The sequence below is a fragment of the Myotis brandtii genome, unplaced genomic scaffold, assembly GCF_000412655.1.
Source record: "Myotis brandtii unplaced genomic scaffold, ASM41265v1 scaffold1037, whole genome shotgun sequence".
Taxonomy (NCBI): domain Eukaryota; kingdom Metazoa; phylum Chordata; class Mammalia; order Chiroptera; family Vespertilionidae; genus Myotis; species Myotis brandtii.
The window spans coordinates 260,055-266,054 of NW_005353483.1; positions in this window are offsets into that span (position 1 = coordinate 260,055).

The window sequence follows — 6,000 nt, forward strand, 5'->3', positions numbered from 1 at the left end:
TATATACATGTATTGAATCACTTCGTGAATTTACTTCTGTGATCATGTGATCAAGGAATGTGAAAGCCAATAGCCTAGAAAAATTCTAGATATGAAGTATGATGCCAGTGGCAGCTTTTCATGCAAAGATTTATGTGGATGGCCCTAGCCGGTTTTTCCCTGTGGTTAGAGCGTCGGCCCAAGGACTGAAGGGTCTCAGATTTGATTTCAGTCCAGGGCACATACTTTGGCTGCATGCTTGATCCCATGCGGGAGGCGATCAATCAATGTTTCTCTCTCACATAGGTGTCTCTCTCTCTCTCTCTCTCTCTCTCTCTCTCTCTCTCTCTCTTTCTCTCTCTCCTCCCCCACCTCCACTCTCTCTCTAAAAAAAACAATGGAAAAAATATCCTCTGGTGAGGATTAACAAAACAAACAAACAAACAAAAGAATAAGTACTTCTTCCATTTTCACAAATCTATCCTGAAGTGTGATACCCAAAATATACAATTTTATGCACTGAGATTTTCATCACAATATTATTTCTTAAGTGGAAAGTTGGAAATACCTAAATGTTCAACTTTAGGTGAATGGATAAGTTATTGTATACCTTGCATCAGCTCTCTTATACTAGTATTTACCTAGCAGGAATGGGAATCTCATTAAAAAAGAAAAATGCAAATTATGACTGCACCAAGGGTTACAATGGACTTGCTTTCCCATCCACTGGCTTCCTCACTCTTGGTCGTCTGCTCCCTGACCTCCTTGCAGGTTTATGACAGTGCGTCTTGGCCCCCACTTGTAATCTAACCTGTTGATTTTGGAACTCTAGTTTGTGAACTCTCTGCTAATCTTAGACTTCTGCCTCTGAATGCAACCAATTCTAAAATCTCTTTATTGGTAGCCTATTCCCACTGCCTCCTGTCTCCTCTCTTCCCCATCAATGGGCATGTCTTCCCACTGGACCTGACTCTCACTAAGCTCTCACCCACTAGGAAAGGTCAGGAAAATGACCTTATGGAGACTCTCTCATATAATGGAACATTGTCCAGCCACTAAAATTTATTTTTATAAGTATTTTTAATAACATGGGGATGTGTTTATAATGTCATTGTGGTTGGATCAAATGGAAAGACCTAGGCCTAAAATGAAACCAGGGATTAAAGTGATTTGGGTCTTACAAGGCTCTCATCACTGTTAGGTAACATGAGAAAGTAAAAATGGAAGAAGTAATTTCTTAGCTTAATAAAGTCAGTTTTATTAGTTTGCTAGAGGCCTGGCACATGAAATTCATGCACTGGCGAGGGGGTGGGGGGAAAAGGGGGTCCCTCAGCCTGGCCTGCAGCCTCTCCAATCTGGGACCCCCTCAGACATCCCTCTCACAATCTGGGACTGCTGGCTCTTAGCCACTTACCTGCTTGCCTGCCTGATCACCCCTAACCCCTCTGCCAGCCTGCCTGATTGCCCCTAACCGCTCTCCCCTGCCAGCCTGATTGCCCCTAACCACCTCTGCCTTGGCCCTTGCCACATGGCTTTGTCCAGAAAGATGTCCGGTCTATCCAGTCTAATTAGCATATTACCCTTTTATTTGTATAGATAAGAATACTAGAGGCCTGGCACATGAAATTCGTGTGCGAGTATAGTCTCTAGGCCTGGCCTGCAATCGGGGCCATCTTTCCTGGCTGCCTGCAGCTGGCCCTGGCCCCCGCTGCCACCCACCCCTGGTTTCCCTTTCGCCATCAGGTGATCATTGCCTTACGACCAGGGAAAGGGACCTAGAGGTCTGCTGTTCCCACCCACTCATTGGCCCCACCCCCATCGTGGGTCACCCTCTGTGTGTGGGGCTACGAGCCGGGTGGGGGTCTTGGCCTGGCACTGCCCACATTCCCTGCCACCCACTGCCGGTTCCCTGTTCGCCATTAAGCTATTGGAGCCTGCCGGTGAAAGAGACCCAGAGGTGGTCAGTTTGCCTCATAATGACTGGTCCAGCAGTCATTCTGGTCGTTCTGCCATTAGAGTCAATTTGCATATTACCCTTTCATTATATAGGATAGAGGCCTGGTGCACAGGTGGGGGCCGGATGGCTTACCCTGATGGGGGCCCTGGATAGGGGTGGGGGTCCTCGCTGGGGGTCAGGGCTGGCCCTGAAAGCAGTTTGCAGGCAGACCACGCACCTGATTGGAGTAGGAGTCCCTACTGGGGGTGGCAGGCAGTTTTCAGGCTGCTACACCCCTGATCAGGGTGGGGGTCCCCACTGGGGGGCAGGGCCAGCTGGGGCAAGGGGCTGGGGGTGGTTTGTAGGCTGGCTATGCCCTCTTTCAGGGTGAGGGTCCCTACTGGGGGGCAGAGCAGGCCTGGGCATGGGGCTGTGGTCATTCTGGTCTCTGGCTGTTCTGGTCATTCTGCCATTTCAGTCGCTGGGCTTTTATTATATAGGATGGCTGAAGTTGTATAAATAACATGCAGAATAGATTTAGAAGGTGTTTAAGGAAATTAATCCCCTAGAATGTAGAGCTTTTTAAATTTCAGACACACCTGGAGACAAAGAGCAGAAGCCAGAAGTGAAAGATCTCTGCTCTCCCACCTTCTCCCACAAGAGGCCAGAGAGACCCCCCCACTCTTTGTTACCACCACCGCCACCCACAAAGTATAGCTTTGGACCTGAATTAGAATTGTTTTTAAACTAAAAGAGAGAAAACTCAATCAAAATGTAAAATTTTATGCCCTGAGCCTGAGAATAACAAGTAAATGAAGCTGACCAAGTGTTTTAAATAATGGAGTGGTGGAGGCTGGGACAGATGAAATGCCTGAGAGGGGCTGCTGCTTCTCAGCTCCCATCAGCTGTTGCCCTGCAAGAATGTGAGCCCAGTGTTGGCAGTTATTGATCATTTTTCAAGAGAGGCTAGAAGTGTATATTTTCATATGAAAAGCATTTTTTAATATATTGTTATTGATTTCAGAGAGGAAGGGAGAGGGAGTGAGAAATGGAAACATCAATGATGAGAGAGACTCATTGATCAGCTGCTTCCTGCACATCCCACACTGGGGATCAAGCCTGCAACCTAGGCATGTGCCCTGACCAGGAATTGAACCTTGACCTCTGGGTTTATAGGTTGACAACCACTGAGCCATGCTGGCTGGGCTGAAAAACATTTTAAAACAATATGTAGGCTAAACATGCTCACACTGTACCAAAATGTGAATGAATAGCTGCTGTTTTGGGGAGATTTGGGATCATTTTTATTTTCATTCTTACATTTGACTGCATGTTCCAGAATTTTAACAGTGAACATGATATTACTTTTTTAATCAGAGAAAAATTATTACATGGTAAATTTTTAAAAGTTAATTACAAAAAGAGCATTAAAATAACAATCAAACAACAAATGCTACAGGATTTTTTTCTGGGCACATGTTTACATGATACTAAATTTTTATGATATTTCTCTTCTAAAGTTTGCAATCAAGAATAATTTCATGATGTAGTCTGTTTGGCTGCAGGTCCAGTATGCCTTTCCCACAAGGCTTGTTCTTTCACTTAGAAAATAGTTAAAACATAATTTGGGTAGGGGGTTCACTAGATCCAGTGCCATGACAACCCAAGCAAATGAACAGCAATGATTTTACCCTCAGTTTAGCAAAAACACCTTGAACTACTTGTTTAGTTTATCAGTCTGTAGTATTTAATGTTATTACATAATGAAGAAGTAACTATTTCAAAATTAATACCTAAAAAGCCTCTATTACATAATTTTAATGAAAACTGATCTACAGGGTGCTTCCAGAGCAAAGCCAAAAAAATGAAGTACAGGTGTGTTTTCTGTGAGAAAGATTATAATAAAATGTATCAAATATTCTTAGTAGTTTGTACTTTGATAATTAAAATTTTAAATGTAATTTAAAATTTTTCCCTGAAAATGAATAAAATTTTGTCATACGGAAAAGTAAAAAAAAATTAAATTCAAATAATTTCAGCCACAACACACTAAGCCTCAGGTATATTAATTCTAGGTTTGTGATCATTATCTTTAGCTATTGTTTCCATATCAGGATTTATGAAAGCAAAATATTCTATAATATTATCATCTCTTTCTATTTAATTAAGTATTTAGCCCATATTCTATAATATGGAGTCTTCCTGATTATGACTAAACTAGAGGCCCAGCGCACAATTAAATCGTGCATGTGTAGGGTCCCCTAGGCCTAGCCTGCCATCAGGGCCATGTCTGCCGCCCCGCAATGCCTCGCATGCTCCGTGGATGCTGCTGGCACCCCACGACATTCCATGGATGCTGCCGATGCCCCATGATGCTCCGCAGATGCTACCAGCTCCCCACCCCGCAATGCCTCGCACACTCCACGAACGCTGCCAGCACCCCGTTACACTCTGGGGACACTGACAAAGCTCCACCGATGCTGCCGGCGCCCTAGGAGAGGGTTGGGAGGGGGAGGGCCCAAAAGGTGCTCCAGCACTTCCTGATGACTGGTGGTTTGGTTGTTCCACCGTTATGGCATGATGACCACAGGCCTTTATGATTTGATGTGGGAAAAAAGAGGAGCTAATGCTTACTTGAGAGTAATTATAAGATATATCCAGTACATGGGGTGGCTAGGAGTATTACATTAGTTAAAATTTGTAAAGCACTTACATGGGTGCCTGGTACTAAGCAGGCATGAAATGAGTATTAGCTATCACTGTTGCATGCACACCCATATACCTATAATTACTCTGAAAGAATCTCATAAAAAAATAAACTTTTCAATAGAATTGAAGAAACCCCCACCCAGATGGATTGCCCTAGATCAGTGATTTTCAACCACTGTGCCACAATAACTTTTTTAAAATATATTTTATTGATTTTTTACAGAGAGGAAGGGAGAGGGATAGAGAGTTAGAAACGTCGATGCATCGATCAGCTGCCTCCTGCACAACCCCCTCTTGGGAATGTGCCCACAACCAAGGTACATGCCCTTGACTGGAATCGAACCCGGGACCTTTCAGTCCTCAGGCCGATGCTCCTCTATCCACGTCAAACCAGTCAGGGCAGACCACAATAATTTTTAAAACATGCAATACCTGACTATTTAGTCAGGAGCAATTATCTCTTTTCTTAGATTGTAAAAAAAAAAAAAAATTACAATAGCCAACAAAACAATAACCATCCAATGTGAATGCCCTGACTTGAACCATGAATATATAGGTCATATAATAGAGTTGCATCTTATTAGTCACATCACATAATAAGGTTGTGTCTGATTGGTTGATTCTTCGTACCAGAAATCCTTATATACAAGTACTAGAGGCCTGGTGCACAAAATTCGTGCATGTGGGAGTGGTGTCCCTCAGCCCAGCCTGCACCCTCTCCAATCTGGGATCCCTTTCACAATCCAGGACTGCTGGCTCCCAACCACTCGCTTGCCTGCCTGCCTGCCTGCCTGATAACTCCCTAACCACCCCCCTGCCAGCCTGATCAATGCCTAACTGCTCTCCTGCCAGCCTGGTCACCCCTAACTGTCCTCCCCTGCAGGCCTGGTCCCCCCCAACTGCCCTCCCCTACAGGCCATCTTGTGTGTTGGAGTGACGGTCAATTTGCATATTACTCTTTTATTATATAGGATAGGCACTTGACTTTTTAAAAAGTTACTTTGGGCTGGTGTGGCTCAGTTGGTTGAGAATTGTCCCAGGCACCAGAAAGTCGCCAGTTTGATTCCTGGTCAGGGCATGTGCCCAGATTGCAGGCTTGATCCCCAGTAGGAGGCATGCAGGAGGCAGCTGATATTACTCTTTCTTTCTCTATCTCCCCCTCTCCCTTCCTCTTTCTCTAAAATCAATTTAAAAAAATTTTTTTAAATTGATTTTAGAGAAAGAGGAAGGGAGAGGGGGAGATAGAGAAAGAAAGAGTAATATCAGCTGCCTCCTGCATGCCCCCTACTGGGGTTTGAGCCCACAACCTGGGCATGTGCCCTTGACCTGAATTGAACCCGGGACCCTTCAGTCCGCAGGCCAACGCTCTATCCACT